Below are 19,182 nucleotides of genomic sequence, written 5' to 3'. Positions count from 1 at the left end.
ATGATATAATATCTTAAACAGTTTAGTAAATACGTTGAATTGCTAGCTGTTTTTAGAAACAAAGGAACAAAATGCCTTAGGAAACATTCAGTGGTTCATTTTTTTTTAGGAAATGACCATTGGATTCCGAGGGCTGTCAAAATTGGTATTGTCAGAATTTTTATTTAGGAATTAAATGCTTTTTTTTTTGTAATTTTATTTTGATGCTAAAGCGTTAAACTAAGCACATTTTGTAATATTATGTACGTACGGAAGCTGGATGCTTTTACATCCTAGCTTATAAAATTACAAAAAAAGCATACAATTCTTACAATCACATTCTTAGTATTATTACCATAAAATTATTAGTTAATTATGAGTAAATAAAGCTTTTCGTTTGCTTTTCTCTATATTGATGTAACGTTGTCACGGAGAGCACGTGCAATGATTAATGTTACATTTTATAGAGAAATAAAAATAAGTGTGGAACGCTTGCGATTGTTGTCGGTCAATCAAAATAACGGAATCATATGAAAAATTAACATTTGAACGAATATCTATTTTCAATTTTTGCAAATGTCAAACGCTGTTTAACTTTCTATTTTGGATAGAATATTTGCTTTAAAAAACAAGCAGCCATTCATCACCAACACTCCTTACATAATTCATAAATACATTTTAATGATCAAATACAAATGCAGAAGACTAATGCTAAATATGAATAAATAAAGGAGCTTATTTTTTTGCGTAAATTAGACAACAACCCAACAACACGAAAACAAAAAGACAATAAGAGGTCAATATACGATCGTCAACTTTCCCCCGGTGTCTATACACATGATACAATATGTCAAACTTTGAATCGCTCCTATTTTACCAAATTGTGTGATACATATCAACCGAGACTATCAGAAATCTGCAATCAATAAAAACAACCTAAAAATGACAAAACTACATCAAAATAATACAAAAGATTACCACTGATAATCCTGGCGCTTTACAGAGTCAAATGAACACATGGCGGGGTTAAACTGGAATATTTTAGATAACAAACTTTATATTTCGATCAGTGAACTACTAAAGGTGCATGAGACAACCAATACAAAACAGAAGATTAAAAAGATGGTGACACTTTAATAATGATAAAATAGATTTAAAATATCACATATGAACACAAAATAAAGATAATGTATCTGCTAGGAGAACATCATGGTGTTCTTCATTCTTATGTCGGTGGCTGTATTTTGTAGTATATTTCATAGTAATTTCAAAAGCAACGTAACTGACAGTACACGAAGACACCGTGCATAAAACGCAAGGCCCGGATCACACCTGTATATAATTTCAGTTCAGAAAAAAAGGGCTATTTAAGTCTTGCGTGACACTATAGATTTGATGAATAAGGTAATGTGCTCCTAAACAGCAAACGCCCTTTAAAAAAATTCAAAAACAAACAACCGAGGGACATGATTAATTTATTATTAGAGTTAAATATTTAAGGAATGACTGTAATATTTTTTCTGTCTATGAAGAAATAACATCAAAAATATGGTGCACACTGAATAACCCGCGTAGCGGGTTATTTTATAGTGTGCACCACATTTTTTATGTTATTTCGAATAGACAGAAAAAATATTACAGTCATTTCTTATAATTTAATTCTAAATTCCATTTTAAACCTGAGTAAACCATAAAAAAACGTTGATGACGTCACGGTCACATGACAAAATTATGTCTATGAGCTGATAAACAAAACAACGTCAGCCAATCAGAAGATGCGTTACATCCAAAATTAAATTATTATGGTATAACACGAAAAATATCCCAAGGTAACGTCATATTTTAAAACTTAGTATACAAATGTTAATACAGGACTTCATTTTTTTTCAATAAGCAAGTATATTGAAATCTTGTATAAGAGAGACAGAAGATGCCAAAGTGATATTCAAACTGACAACGCAATGTAAAAAAATACGAAAAGCGACGTAATGATACAAGAGTCTACAAAACACAACAGAGAAACAAAAAGAAATATAAAGACTGAGAAACACGAACCCAACCATAAACCAGGGGTAATATAATGTTCAAAAACGTTTGCCTGTATATCGATAATACCGTTTCTATCTGAAACCGATAAAAAAAAACCTACCTGAAATATATTATGTATCTTGTACTGTCGAATTCGGTATTGTAACGGTGGTTAAAAAAAAATCGTGATCCGAATCCCACTGAGGAACTATGCTCCGTGGGAATCGGATCCAGATTTTACCTACCCACCGTTACAAACTTTTCATTTATTGCTCCTCGAGATTCGGATCCCTACGTTGATTTCGGATCGGGATACTTTGTTTGTTCTTACGGAGTCGACATGTTTCTCTTTTTTTTTAAATATGTGCGTGTTAACGGTGATGTCTCTAATTTTAATGAACGTAACATTAAAGGGATATTATATATTTGGTCAAATGGTTATCAGATATTAACACAAATATATATAAATATGTTATGTAGAATTTAGGACAGGAATTCTCGTGGTATTTTTATATCGAGCTTTATTACGGTAATATTAGTAATGTGCCAATTATGGAGCAAGATCTGCCTACCCTTCTGGAGCAATTGAGATCACCCTCAGTTGTTGGTAGGGTTCGTGTTGCTCAGTCGATGGTTTTCTATCTTGTGTTTTGTATACTGTTGTTTGTCTTTTTGTCATTTTTCGTTTTGTTTGACATGGCTTTGTCAGGTTGTTTTTTCGACTAATGAGTTTGAATTTCCTTTTTGTACATGTATCTTTCGCCTCTCCTTTATGAACAAGCTAACAAGTTAGAAATTATCCTGTCGTTTTCTCTATAGTTTGATACAGACGTATTGGTAATCCTTATGTTGTCGTCATTACTGCTTCTTGTAGTTTTTGTTTTTTTGGGATTAACATCAATTCGGTAAGTTATAGGTCGAAGCATTTCATAAATGTTTCCTTTGTTTTTCAGCATTGAAATTCTGTACAATAGTTTATTCCAAAAAATGCAGATGATCATGCTTTTATGTACCTTTTATGACGTTGACTTATAAAACCTTCTAGCATGTCTAGTATGATATACAGCATCCGATATAAGAATGTATGACGGGATGGTTTCAAATCAACATGTTAAGTAATTTGAGCTTGCTTTTCGTAACTGCGAGTTGATTTTTTTTTGGGCATTTATCTTATTTATTGCAAGTACAGTTGTTTTTGTTTTCTATTATATCGTTATCTTAATAAGCTCTTTTTAATCCCAAGGATTCACTGAGGTAAAAGAAATATGATATCATTGGTCTTCTTCCGACCATTAGTAAAAGCTTTGTTTTAGTTTTATTTGGTCGTCCGTTTGGTTGTGTGGGATGTATAAATTCAAAACCACATCTCATAGGAATTTGGGATGTTATATCCGATACCTAATGTAAAGAGGGTGTCACGCTCTATATGAAAATAAGGAGATGTGGTATGATTGCCAATGAGACAACTATCCATCAAAGTTCAAACAAAAAACAAATGGAAGTTTTAACGACCTTGACTGGATAGACATCCCTCGCACGGTCGGAAAGTTCAAATGAAGTGGATGTAAGCAATTATAGGCAACCGTGCGGCCTTCAACAATGAGAAAAACCCATACCGTATGGTCGGCTATAAAAGGCCCCGACATGAAAAACATGAAACAATTCAATTGAGAAAACTAACGGCCTAATTTATAACAAAACAATTTACGAAAAACAAGTATGACAGACATGAACCAACGGCAACCACTGAACCACAGGCTCCTGACTTGGGACAGGCACATAAAGAATGTGGCGGGGTTAAACATGTTTGTGAGCGCTCAACCCTCCCCCTAACCTGGGACAGTGGTGTAACAGTACAACATAAGAACAAATTATAAAAGTCAGTTGAAGAAGGCTTAACTAATCAGATCGATACAAATAGAAATACATTTAACAAAAAAGCAGAGGGGACGTGGACGGGTACTTATAAATCCCCACAACAAAAAGACACTAATTACAGATCTGAGAGTACTCGCAGTTACTGACAGCTAGTTCAAAGCCAATAACAAGTAATAAAAAAAATCATACATCTAACACTAAAATATCAATCAGTACATATCCAACATCCAATAGATGAAGTGTAAAGACGTCATTAACAGTCAGGAAAAAAACATGACCTTGTGCAATGCCAAACTATAGGTATCGACAGTACCGTGAAAGTAAATATGTGTAATATTTAGTATGGTTTTAATTTACTGATAACACAATCAATATGTATACCATTAATATAATATTAAAAGATTTAATAACAGTGTTGAATAGGTAACCTTTTAGAATAAATGTATTTAAAGGATTGATAAGATGACCCGGATCGTATCTTAATTTCCATGCTCGGTTTACAACATCACCGTAAAATTTAGGTTGTGCTATACCGTATGAAATAAGTTTTCTACAGGTACAGCCAAACTTGCAGACCAAATCTTTGTATTTATGGAAGAATTCACTAAAGATTTTAAGTAATTTGTGGTAGCGAAATCCCTGACTTAATAATTTACTAGTAATACATAGATTACGCTCATTGGAATCCAAAACGTCACTACAGACACGAGCATAGCGAACGAGTTGGGATAAATGAATACCGTAAGACGGTGCCAAAGGAACATCACCGTCCAAAAAGGGAAAATTATCAATAGGGAAAGAAAAATATGTACATTTAAAAACCCTTGTAACAACTCTTTGCAGGGTCCGTAGGTGATATGTTGCAAGATTGATATCTTCTCCATATCCGATGTACCCTCATTTTGCAGTGGCATTCCAAACCCGTCCATCATACCGGTCAACTACCGATTGGACGAACTACTTATTGTATTTATTGTAAATTTCTTCTCGTTATAAACTTGCATGAAATATTTGCCATTGGACGTAAGGCAAACAACAATTAATTAAGTAATGGTCAATTTATTAATAAACAAATAAATAAAGAACAAAATAATAAAATTAAATGAATCAATTAGATGAAAAGATGATGTTTAAATAGAAAATAGCAGCACAAGCATGTACTTCTACACTTATTCAGGTTGTATTTTCATTAAAAATGTTGGGCTGTACACCAGTTTTATTTTTTTACACGAAGATAGTGGCCGGTTCGTTAATTGTTGTTCGATCTTCACAAAATCCAACTGGCCACCAGCAGCCGGTTCGATATTCAAATTTCGCAGTAAAAAATAATTTACAAAAATGGACATTTGAACGAATTCTTAAAATGATAACCATGTTCAAAAATTAGGTATGAAAAAAACCGATAGAAATGTTTTTCTGACTCTTACAGACAATTGTAAATTCTTGTTGTTCTCAAATATAGCCTCTTTCATCGAACACGATTCTGTCGTTATAGTATATCAATCTTTAACAATAAAAATGAATCAAACATATTATTCTATTAAATGACCACACCTATATTTCTAAAGATCGTGTAAAAAAATAGGTATGGGAACAATAAAGGACATGCTCAAAGCGCTTTTATATTCAACAAATTATGCATATATATTTATTAAACGCATCTGTGTTTTCACTATATAAAATCCCCGTTGATTATGGCCACACAGAGACTTTAAGATGAGGAACAATTGGGACGCTGTATTCTTGCTTTTAGTTCTGTGAAGAACTTGTATGGATTTGGTGTGATGAATTAATACATCATATACCTTGTTTTTCATTATCTAACAAAAATATAAATACTGAAAGATTTCTAAATACTGTAACTTCGAAAGATTTTTTGTACATTTCGAGGTTTTTTTTTTTTCGTATTAAGAATAACCTTCTGAAACATAGCTTAATGTCTATCGAAACTAAATATATGTACCATCTTCGTATATAAGTTAATTCTAATGTCTATTAAAATACGACGCAAAATGTTATGGAAAAATGTAAAACTTGCAACTGTTAATTTACAGTGTTTAAAAATTGTCTTCAACAACACTGTATAGCTCTTAACATGATTTTAATCTAATGCATATAATAATATTATATGTAAAAATTTGAAACATGTTGTACTACCAGAAATACAAGTCTCATAAGCTTACATGTGTATCAAAAATCAATGTAATTATGGCTTAAGAATACTATTTTTCTAATTCTAACGATAATATGATTTGATAAAAAAAAGAATTATATTAAATTTTAATTCACCTAAACAAAACTAATGTATGATAAAGAAAATATCTAACATTTACTGTTAAATGAATGACCCTTCAAGTGTACAAGTTTACATAGCCCACACACCACCAAAAGGGAAGAGTCTATACTCTTCAGCTGTCATAACGTGTGATGCGATGCTTTTTGTCCGCAATTTGCTTTTTGTCCGCTTTTGTTTTTTGACCGATAATTTTGCTTTTTGTCCGACACTTTTGCTTTTTGTCCGTTGCTTTTTGTCCGTTTTGCTTTTTGTCCGATATTTTTGCTTTTTGTCCGACACTTTTGCTTTTTGTCCGTTGCTTTTTGTCCGTTTTGCTTTTTTAGCTCATCTGACCCAGAGGGCAAATGAGCTTTTCTCATGACTTGGCATCCGTCATCGTCGTTGATTTTTACAAAATCTTCTCCTCTGAAACTACTGGCAAAATTTACGCAAATATGGCCAAAATCATCCTTAGGGTATCTTGTTTCAAAAAAGTATCCGATGACCCCCCAATAATCAAGATGGCCGCCATGTCTAAAAATAGAACATTGGGGTAAAATGTAGATTTTGGCTTATATCTCTGAAATTAAAGCATTTAAAGCCAATCTGACATGGGGTAAACATGTTCATCAGTTCAAGATCTATCTGTCCGAAATTTTTCAGACACATCAGACAACACGTTTTTGGGTTTCTGCCCCGGAATTGGTAATTTTAAGGAAAATTAGCAGTTTTTGGTTTTTATTTGATTGGAGTTTTATTTTCAAGTCGTTATAACGACTAAGCTTACTTGTTATAACGACTTAGCTTACTTGTTATAACGACTTAGCTAACAACTTAGCTAACTTGTTTTAACGACTTAAATAACTCGTTTAAACAACTTAACTAACTTGTTTACTTAAAAACTACTTATTGTAAATACACAATTTTTTAACAGAGTTATGTTTGATTATAATATTTTTTTTTAATTCATTGATATTTTCCACTTGTATCACATATTGATTTGTAAAATTCAACCGTCTGGGTAATCGAGACTAGTTCTAGATTTGATTTCATTTCTCTTTTCAGGAGTAATAACCCGGGATACTATTAGTTATCTACGTTCATATCCATATCTACTGATATGAACGTAGATAACGAATGTATCCCCGGTCTTAGTCTAAATCTGGCGATTTTTAGAGAAATTCGACCACAAAGTTTAACGTGAAAGCAACGTTTTTTTCATTTTTTAAGCATCTTTTATTGAAATCTGGGAATTTGACATATTTTTAACTGGGTGTAGGGTACTACCTTTGGTAGAACCCTACAGGTAGACAAATATAAGACGTTTTTAAACTAGAGACAGATAAACTGAAATGGGTCGAATTTGGCGCGCAATGTTGTGAGAGTTACATCATAAACGGTGTGATGTCAACGTGGGTCATTTGCATAGCTAGGTCAGTAGTACCAATCATTGACAATGTGGCTGCATAGTGATGCATTTTCAAATAATCGATATAATAAGATAAAATCGTTAGTGGATTACGTATTTAATTATACAGACATCATGGAAAACCTGCAGAATTCGATATTTCATAAAGAACAACCATGGAACTAAGGAAAACGCGCGTGAAATTCCTCGATGTAATGGGTAGCAACGTCCGGGGATATGAGTTAGCGACACCCAGGGGCTATGGGTTTTGTAACGACGTGCGTTAACCAATCAAACTCCTAGAAATATACTAAGCCGGGGATAAAGTCGTATTTCTTTGGTTGGTACATGCATACTCTATTGATAAGAAATATACCGAAAACTTAATCACATTTACGGATTAGTATTAAAAGTATCGCATTTCAGTGAGGAGAAAAATAAAATAAAACAATAACTTCTACTTTTGACGCCCTACAGACTTGACCAATTTTAAAATAATCACTGTTGATGTATTTATTTCAAATGTTTCTATCAAAAAAGTGTTTTATATTTAGAAATGTACTATCTGTATCTTAAATATTGTGCACATCTATTTCGTTATAAAAATTAAGTAAATACTAAGTAGCCATTTCATTACTTTCCCCCTCTTTTCTAGTTTGTCAAACAACAATAAACTACTTGGCTGACAATGCTGTTGTGTTAACCAAAGTTTCCATATTACTTCAATATCCTCGAACGTCTTAACGGTACGCCTTTTGGAAATAGTTGCTAGATAATTCCGAAATTTAAAGATTAATACAGTTTATCTCAATAAATAGCTACACATGTCTTCCTTAAACTTTGCGATAGTGTTCCAAAAGTTTAAGCATAGTTTGTTATATTTGTAATGTTTGTAATGTTTAAAAAAAAACAAAGTTGTTGGAAATATGACGAAATTATTACCAGACTTAAAAGAAATTTTTAAACCAAAATGTTGCAAAATATTTTGGAGCGACGGACAGACGGCCGTTCGTATATCAGTGAAAATGGTGACTATATACAATGTATCACTAGCGGAAAGAAGAAATTGCGTATAAGCTATAAAATGTCGTAAATGTATGCACTTCCACATGCAGCAAACGCCGACACCATTTACCATAATAGTAAAACAATTCAAACGAGAAAAACCAACGGCTAGATTGATTTACAAAACTGTATACGACAAACAAATATGATATACAAAAACAAACAACAACTACTAAATTACAGGTTGAACCCCCGTTCCTGACTTATTTGTATGATTGTCATATATAATATTTAGCGCGGTTGAACATATTTAGAATTTCAATAACGAAACCATCACACATGGATTATTTGATTTGATCAATTTTTAAACTATTATAAAGTTTCGAACATGTTCGTCTAAATCTTTGAATATCCCATGTATTCTACAAATTTGAGAAGGTACACCATTGCTAACACGTTTGAGGATGACAGACTAACTAACGACCAGAATGAATAAGCGTTTGTCTATATAACACGATCTAAAATATTCCTTGTTGTGTAAAACACTAAGAATGCCAACTCCTCACACGTACAAATATCCTTATATCTTGCCTTCTACTTCTCCTGTTTACGTCCCCTTTTTTTCCATTTCTTCATTTTCTTTTTTTCACTCATCTAATTATTATGACTATTTTAATTCAACATTTAATATTGTATCCATATACATGCATATGAACGCTTACATATATATAATTATTGTGATACACATGTATCATATATAAGAGAGAGGCAAAAGATACCAAATGGGGAATCACACTAAAAAAGGTCGAAACAAACCAACAAAGCCACAGCTAAAATGAAAAACAACAAGACACACAACAGTCCACACAACACAACATTGAAAAATAAAATCTGAGCAACAAGAACCCTGTAAAAGACCGTGATGCTTTATGGTTTTCAGGAAGGGTAAGCAAATCCTGCTCCGTTTGTGTCGTATTAAAATCATATTTTGGACAAGACTTCAGTGTGCCAGGTCCATTAATATTATGTTTAAAAAAGACATATGTTTAACTGGACTTTCGTACCCGTTGTCTTGGAAGATTTTTATACTCTAAGGGGGTCCTAAATAGTTTCTTTTTGATGACCCTACACGGAGTTATAATTTAATTCCTTGCGAACACATTCATAAGGACCAAAAATTCCCATCTGCATCTTTTAAAGATTCCGAATATTGTATAAATTGAATTTGTAGCTATTAAATAATTATACATGGATTTCTGGCGAAAACATTTATAACGGCCGAATTTAAAGTTTGTCTTGGCTGATAGAAGAAATATCACAATAAAAACTGAAACGCAAAAACGCACAAACGCATAAAGATGTTTATTCAGGACAATAACTTATATACAAAAAAACAGCAGAAATATATATGAACTACCACCAATGAAGGTTGTAAAATACTATAGGTGATACTTAATGCTTTACGTAATGTTCTTTTTATCTTTTTTTTTTGTTGTTAAGAGCAAAAATTGCACAAAAATAAAGGAATCATCCTTTAACGAAAACAACTCTTGAAAAGTTATCGGCTATTCGTTGATGGCTAAAGGCTATTTATTTCTGAAATCTAAATTTTGTTTCGCTGTTCTGAGTGTTCAAGATGTTACATGCAGCTAAAATATTGGTAAAAACAATTGAAAAAATACTGGTCTGTATAAAATGTACACAAAAGTAAACGAATGAAAGCCGCTGGAATGCAGTCCAGGACTCCGATAAGCACATTTAAAAAACAAAAATGACAGCTTACATGAACTGAGTGGCGATAAAAGTCCAACACTTGCTTTTTCAAAAATAAAATCTATATCCAAAATGATAATCTTTAAAAAAAAAATTTACAATTCAAACAATAGATCGATATCAAACAAAAATGTTTCATTATCATTTTTCGGCTACAATGGATATATGAAACATCCAATGTCGAATTATCAACATAGAGTCCTAATAAAGAATGTTTCTGTCATGTTGTGCAACGAAATCTCTACAGCACATGGTAGTGACAACACTAAATGTTTAATAGGATCCCGCGAAAAGCCAGACTTTGGTCCACGAAGGTAGCAAATTGTCTGTGTTACCATCGCTGACGGCGTTTGGTACACATAAGATGGTTGTTGGTTAACAGATATTTTTTTACGCCGGACGGCCATTAAAATATCACCAAGGAAAGGTCGCCGTGCTCTTTATTAATTTCCACGCAAACTGATATAGCTCCGAAGGTTTTACCATGAACACCAATGGAAACTCGTGTCAATTAGAAAGCCACGCGGAATCGATATCGGAGATGTTTAAGACAAATGCATCGGTCCTGCTGGGGCGTTTGTTGCTTTATGTCTCCCTGGACATGGCCTATTATTAAAAGATCCCTTTTGCGCAATTCAATTATGTAATTAAAATATACCTTCATGTGCTACTTTAAGAGATAAAAGGGGTCAAAATTTCGGTTTTTTGGACATTTCTATCCTTTTGATAGACACACCTAACTTTTTTATTTCAACAAATAAACACAAGCGGATTTTTGTACAAAAATTATGAAAATCTTCTTTACTCATCTCTTAGAATGTTCAACAGTTCTTTGAAAATAGTTAATGTTTAAAAAAGTTTCGGAATTTTAGGAAAAACGGTATTTGTGCGGTATATTCATCAAATTTTAAAAAAAAATCAATGTTGACTTTTTCATTAAAATTGGTACCAATAAACTTCATACGTAATCAAACATAATGCAATTTTAAAAAAGAGGGGTCCATATACTCGTTTTCAAGTTAAATCAGTTTAAATAACAAAAAAAACCCAGTCATTTCCCGATATGTCACAGTTTGACCTTGCGAAATTTACATTTTACTTTAGCAACGCCATTACCTCCCCTGTAATTGTATTGTATGCCCTTAATGACAGAGGGTAGTCGTGAAAGTATGGATTACTTGTACAATTCATTCAAACGATTATAACATTTAAAACAATAAGAGGGATTTGTATGTTTAAGAACTCATATGAATGTCATATAATTTTCACAATTCCTTCTTACCAATTTGACTATACGTTTTGATTTTGAAGGAAAGATACCTCTGAAAGTGGTACAAAAGACACTTTTCTAAATGTATTTACCGTTTTTTTACACCTCAGGAAGATGTATTTTTCTTTCTTTAAAACTTTTTTATCAGAATTTTTTATTTCTTATGTTTTGTATTTTAATCTATACAGTCATGCAAATACCGTATAGCGGAAAGTTTGACTTCTTATTGACTAAAAAATCAGAAGACATCAGAAATTTCATGCCAATCCAATGGTTTCGTGTAAAACTTGTGTGGTATATTTGTACATTAGATGACTATCCAGTAAAGCCAATAATCAAAAGTGTGATCATTTTAAACCAGTTTTCGCTCGGCTTTTAACGGTGATTAAAGCCCATACCACAGAAAAAAGCTCGCTTAAGCCCTGGAATGATCGATATTTAACGCTAATGGCATTTTCTGAATTTGCAACCACGAGTTCGTTAGTTTATGCATGCAAATCGTAACAATACTTGTATCTACATATTTTCAAAGTTTCTTTTTTCAAGGGCCATAACTAAGGCAACACATCACTAGTCTGAAACGAATTCAAAAATAAATTAAACAACTCAAATTAATTAATAATAATTATGCCTCGATACAAAAAAAAGATGTAAAATCGACATTTCAAAGCAATTATTCATTTCAAGTCCTTCAACTTTGGCAAAAATTTATTTCTTAATCTGAACGAAATTAAGGGTGCTATGCATTTTCTCAGGATAAAACCATACATAATGTTTCAAGCTTACAGATAGATAAGGAAAATGGAAAATCTAAGGTTTCAAGTAGAAATGTTCCATCTAAAGAGGGAGGCGAAGGATACCAGGGGGGCATTGAAACTCAGAAGTCGAAAATGAACTGACAACGCCATGGCTAAAAAAGAAAAAGACAAACACACAAACAATTAAAGTACAAAAAACATAACATACTCAGCAAAACTGGGGGTGATCTCAGGTGCTCAGGAAGGGTAACATGTATAACCCCGCCACATTCTGTATGTATGTTTTCTGTCCCAAGTCAGGAGCCTGTAATTCAGTGGTTGGTGTTTGTTGCTGTTGTTTTTCGTTAATTTTTTTGTACAATAATGAGGCCGTTAGTTTTTCGTTTGAATTGTTTTACATTTGTGATATCGGGGCCTTTTATAGCTGACTATGCGTTATGGGCTTTGTTCATTGTTGAAGGCCGTATGGTGACCTATAGCTGTTAATTTCTGTGTCATTTGGTCTCTTGTGGAGAGTTGTCTCATTGGCAATCATACCACATCTTCTTTTTTAAAAGCAGTTCCTGCTACACACGTGGCACTCATCGTGTTGCTCATGCTAGTACAAACCATGTAACAAGTCTAATTCAGTAGGCCACATTCAGGGAAAAGGGGACGGGATTGTAGTTAAGACATTTGAAACCTATCCTCTATCATCTGTGAAACAGATATTCCATAACGGTCAATCAACTCTTGATGGCGTCCGTAAAACTTACGAGGGGGTGATTTCAACTTCACCACTTGGAACTCTTGGCTTAACAGCTTCTTTGTGAGCAGCAACCCTCTATCAAAGAAATCATGATTGGAAAATTGGTATTATTGTCGGCAAAATAGTCTTGGAGAAAATGGGTCAACAAAATAAGTCAAGTTGACCGATTAGTAAAAGTATCTGAAAAACTTGACTATCACAATATTGATCAAGGTCAAACAGACGTCTGATGTCCAGTCGTTTGTTTATGTGGTTCATATGTGTTTCTCGTTTCTCGTTTTTTATATAGATTAGACCGTTCGTTTTCCCCTTTGAATGGTTTTACACATGTAATTTTTATGGCCCTTTATAGCTTGCTGTTCGGTGTGAGCCAAGGCTCCGTGTTGAAGACTGTACTTTGACCTATAATGGTTTACTTTTACAAACTGTGACTTAGATGAGAGAGTCGTCTCATTAGCACTCATACCACATCTTCTTGTATCTATTCTAACGCTGTCTTTTCGGTTTTTAGGTTTATGCATTACAAATGATGCCGATGATTTTCACGTTTTTGATTGTTTATGAGGTGAAGATTTCTGCTCCGCGTTGAGTGTCGTACGTTGTCATGTAGTCTCTATCATCAAAGACATTTGGTCTCTTGTAGAGAGTTGTTTCATTGGCAATCTTACCATTATTTTAAGTTCCATATATTTTTTTAATTGAACGTCACTGATGAATCCTTTGTAGGGAAACGCGAGTTTGGAGAATACAGTTATACATCTTTCATGAATGTTTTAATTATTATCCGAGATACAGACCTATAACCACAAATACTTAAAATTGACCAATGAACAATGAAACTGAGGTCAAGGTCAGATTGCCACTTCTTGTCGGATATGTAAATCATACATAAATTAAATTTAGCTTATGTCGAGAACTTATGATTGATCGATGAATGACATAGTAAGGGCAGTGTCAGTTTACATGCAATTAGACATCTATATATTGCAATCATCCAATACAACCAATATTGTCCACCTATTGTATCTAAGATACCACACTCATTAAGACAAACAAATAAACCATAAAATGTATTAAATTTCAGACATACTATTTGCGAATAGTATGTTCACATTACAATCATTTCAGAAAATATACTTCGTCTACTATGAGATTATAAAAAAAACCCACCAAAATCTCATGAAAAATAAGCATCGACCAATTGCACATGAAAATAAGGTCAATGTTAGATAAACCCCGTTCAATATTCTAGTGAAAATAACAAGTCCTGCATACGCTAATTGTAATTGACCCATTGCTTAAAAATCATCAGAAAAAAAACGAACCATAAAAACAGAACATTGACAAAAAGTTAGTTGAAATCTACCGGTCGGACATGTGCACCCTACAATCAGCCTATACACAAACGAAACAACGAAAATTAAATCAAGGACAATTGAAAATTATGTCATTGAAACATAAAGCTTTAGTATGCAAAATTTGAAGCATTCGGATCTTCTTCACATCTGAAATAAAAGAAATATATACCAAAAGATAATGACGTCGGACTTGCATACCTATATTTTGCATTATGTTGCGCTCTTCTCAGGCGAAACTAAATGTATGTCAAAATTATAAATGCTCATAAGAACGATCTTCTAAAACTTTTCCAATGAATCATTTTAAACGTAAGTGAGCGGTAAATTCAGATCATATTGATCATACTAGATGGAGAGTTGTTACATTGGCACTCATACCACATCTTCTTATATCTAGTGAAAGAAACGAATATTTCATGTACAAATCATTTATAAAGTGAGTATGGTCTGTATTTAACTCCAAAAAGGGCATGGTGTTTCGAAGTTCAAAGTGAAACCTGCAAAAATTATACACATTTTTATATCGGACATAAAACAAAATCAGCGAACAAATAGCAAAACGGACCAAAAGCAACGGACAAAAAGAAAAAGTGTCGGACAAAAAGCAAAATTATCGGACAACGTATCAACGTGTTTTCTGTATCTTTGAGTACGATTATATCTTCGCTACAATAATGAAATTTTGATATTTCTACAAACATCTTCTCCAATTAATTTACCTTTCTTCAAATTATTCTTATCATCCTACTTATTTGAGGTTTTTATTTGTGGAAACCTTCAATGATATTTGGAGAGGATTCTATAAAATACAGATGTCACATTTACAGGTGTTATACCACCATTGTTTTTCTCCTATTAGTCCTTGTTAAATTTGCACTTTTCAAAACATTGTGCAGAATTTATATTTGTTTCAAATAAAGAAATACTTGGCATGAGTAAAGTTTTATCCTGTCCAGTACTACAGACAAAATTTCACATAACATTTCATTGCATATAAGAAAATAACCATCACTTAAAGTTATCCAATCACATTTTCACCCCTTTTTCCTGTGTACAAGCTTTAGTAACAGTGTGTCCTCAGGTTTCCAAAATATCTATAGAAACACCAATTAGAAAAATTGTGCTTTGAAACACCCAAGATATATGTTTATGAATCAGATATTTTTTACTGCAATGAAATGTGGGATTAATTTCATACAACTGTCAAATTCAAGGGAATATTTTTTTTCGACCCTTTTAATTTCCGTATGCAACCGGATGTGACGTACTGTGATTTGGTGGAATTACACCTGCAGCAATGATTTATTGAGTATATTTACACGTCCCCTCACGAAAAAAATGTTCCCGTGCATTCATTTATCAATTTGATCCCTTCCTTTTATCAAAATCTTTGATGAATGCTCATATAATAAAAAACTGCACGATAACAAGTTCGAATTCAAAACTTTAAATCAAAGTAAAACAAAATGCTCTTTGTGACAACATCATAGTAGGAAAATAAACGACAAAAAAAACGAATAAAAGTCTAGAGAAAAACTAAAGATGTATTACCACAAACCCAACCGAAAACATATATACCGTATAGCTACGTTAAACCAATAAAAATCAAGGATGTCAATAAATGTTATTATCAACGGTCAAAGTGTGAACTTAGTATCACAGTTTTCAATGAAAGTAGTCCCGGTTTGAGTTATCCCTAACCTTAACCCTTAATTATATGTATTAATACGTCTTTGATATTCCGCGCGAATTTTGAATTTATCAACCTACCAAATGGTGAAAAACTGTTATTCCCTTTGAAAGTAGTTTGGTGTATTTGATACGTTATGGATAGGATAAAACTTGAATACTATCTAGAGCATGCGATGTTGTATCGTAAGATTGGCAACGACGCAGTATGGGGAATTATGATTATTGTGGCTGGAATTTCTAAGAAGCAACACAAAAACAAAATGTCAGTTTTTAACAACCTCTGAATTTTACGTTGCTGATGAACAAGGTCGAGTATAAACAACTAATAGTTGCACTGATTTCCCCGAAAGCTGGTTAAAAGCGACACAAAATGTCACCTTGCCTTTCCACACTAACTGATAATTATATTGAAACATGATATCAAAATGCAGGGAGTGACATGCAATGCATTACTTATATATACGAAGTAAATTTACAACAACAAAACGCTTACATCTCACCGTTAGAAATGTATTTCGAGGTTATCTTTCTTGTATCACTTGGAAGTATTTATTCAGAGAAGTGTAATAATCCATTGATTATACGTAAGAAACAGCTTACATATTCATTTTTACACTGGTTTATTATTTTAACTGCATACATGTATGTTCTATATATTTTCTGTAATATGCAAAATAAGATTTAATTTGATCACTTACCTCGTGTTTTTCCTTTATAGTACTAAGTAATATTTCTTAATTTAGCATGCAAGAAATTCTAACACTTATTCAAAGTACAAACTGAAAATTGTGCAATTTGAGTATATTGTGTTCCTATCATGCGTGTAACAAATCAAATGAACGTTGTTGTGTTGTTCTGTTCTAGAGCAAACAAAAACAGAAGTCGATTTTTTATCGAACAGGCTGACAGCACTTCAAGCAAAACTTTCTTCATGTAAAGGTGAGTATAATTTTAACGTTCAAAAATGGCAGATCTAAACGTATATATTGATATTTAAAAAATGTATTGAATGTAAGCAACTCGTAGAGATATGGCCTTTTTTAAAATTAATCAATCAAACAATCAATCAATCAATCAAACAATCAATCAATCAATCAATCAATGTAAACTTGAAAAAAAAAGCCTTTGAACATTTAAGATCAACAACTGTATGCTAAAATAACTAACAATATGCATTTTCTAATGTAAAGCAGATATATCGACATGAACGTACACTGTCAAAAAATATAACAAACATTATCATTATTTGATTCAGAAACCGGAGGAAAATCGTATTATTATCATTCATTATTACACTGGTCACTCTTTGCATAGTTATATCCTGTTGCACTATAACTAGAACAATGCTCGCAGATTTTTTGTTGTTTTTGTTTCGTAATCCCCAACCGTTGTTTTGTTTATCTTAGAAAGAAGTTGAAATTTCTTATAAACACAAAGCAAACCCCAAAATCAATGATGACGTTTAAAGTGATTTCATATTACCTATAAAGGCTTCTGTAAAGAAGCAGGACGGGAGACGATTTATACACGTGTTATTTGTAAAATGTGTGTTTGACTGATTGCTGTGTAAAATTCTTACAGACAGGGACAATTTTATTCTATACCATTATATGTGTGCATATGCTTTTTAATATGCATATCTGTACACCATGCAATGGATAATCATTTCTATTTTCAGGGGAACCTCCAATTTCTTCATATACTGCCTTTACAGCTACATTATCTACAAATGGTGTAACATTGTCAAAAGGAAAAATTGTCAAATACAGCCGGGTTCTTGCTAACATTGGAAATTGTTACGATTCCGCTACAGGTGTTTTTACTATTAAAACGCCCGGTGTTTACTCTATCTCTGCTTCTATGATGACTCCTCCGAACAAGGGATCTCATCTTTCCTTAATGAAAAATGGACAGATTTTGGTATGGCTATACACAGGAGGTCCATATGACATGGCATCGCAGACAGTAAACGTGGCACTGTCAGGAGGAGATAAGCTTTGGATTCAAATGCAATCCGGGACACGTCTTCATGGAAATGAATTTTATAATCTGTTTACTGCAGCTTTGATAAAGCCCGGGAACTTTTGAAAAAAACTGAAGGAGTGACTCAAATATAATTTGATGAATATTAAAGAAATATTAACTATATTTGTTGTGTTGATAACTTCTATGTTAACGATTAAAAACTTAACACACGCATTGATGTGTTGGTTTCGTGCTTTTTGATTGATTGGTTGTTGGTTACATAACGTCCAGTGGTAAATATTTCATGCATGTTCAGGACGATAGTGTTTTATGTAACTTATACTTGAATAATCATTTTTTTTGCTGCGTGTTTGTTTCTACCACACTGCCTATAGGTATAAGGGGAGGGTTGAGACCTCACAATACATGTTTAACCCCGCCGCATTTTTGCGTATGTCGCACGTCGGGAACCTCTGGCCTTTGTTAGTCTTGTATTTCTTTTTTAATTGTGGTTCATTTATATGTTTCGCAGTTTAGTGTGACGTCCATTTTTGCTGAACTAGTTTACATTATTGCTTAGGAGACAGCTGAAGACTGACTCCGGGTGAGGGATTTTCTCGTTGTGTAAAAGACCTATTGGTGGCCCTGAGCTGTTTTCTGCTCTTTGATCGGAATGCTGTCTCTTTCCATTCTCAATTCTATTTATTACTAGATGTTTTGTTTTGATTCATTGATAAGACTACATGTTGATCAGCTTAAGTATACATCTTAAATGACGGACATGCGTAAAAAAAACACCAACGAGACAACTAAACAACTAAAATAGAATATGCATTTTGAACATGGTATTTTTCTATTAGTTGATTAGTAATTGGTTATAATCCAGCGGCAACTATTACATGAGTATTAACAACATGATTATTTTGTATGAAAATTCCATGCTAGAACTAAACCATCATGTTGTTTGATTTTAAGACATGTTCACAAGGTAACATTTACCAGGTAAAGCCAGTCAACTAAACTTTCTATTGACTCCCAAGAACTT

At 32.9% G+C, this 19,182-nt stretch overlaps 1 long non-coding RNA gene across 2 annotated transcripts in view; it reads left to right on the top strand.

Moving 5' to 3' along the window:
* Nucleotides 1-18,320, top strand: part of LOC127702648 (uncharacterized) — a 176,117-nt gene extending 157,797 nt beyond the window's left edge. Inside the window, exons 1-3 of one of the 2 annotated variants that reach the window (XR_007982518.1) lie at nt 16,672-16,756; nt 17,037-17,111; nt 17,851-18,320. This is a non-coding gene — a long non-coding RNA (uncharacterized LOC127702648). Of the gene's footprint in view, nt 1-16,671; nt 16,757-17,036; nt 17,112-17,850 lie in introns of those variants that run through there. The other variant, XR_007982519.1, reaches the window with a different exon arrangement.
* The last annotated feature ends 862 nt before the right edge of the window (nt 18,321-19,182 follow it).

Source organism: Mytilus californianus, unplaced genomic scaffold (assembly GCF_021869535.1).
Source record: "Mytilus californianus isolate M0D057914Y unplaced genomic scaffold, xbMytCali1.0.p SCAF_5, whole genome shotgun sequence".
Lineage (NCBI taxonomy): Eukaryota > Metazoa > Mollusca > Bivalvia > Mytilida > Mytilidae > Mytilus > Mytilus californianus.
Note: the sequence above shows the minus strand (reverse complement) of the source record. Positions and strands in the feature narration are given on the sequence as shown.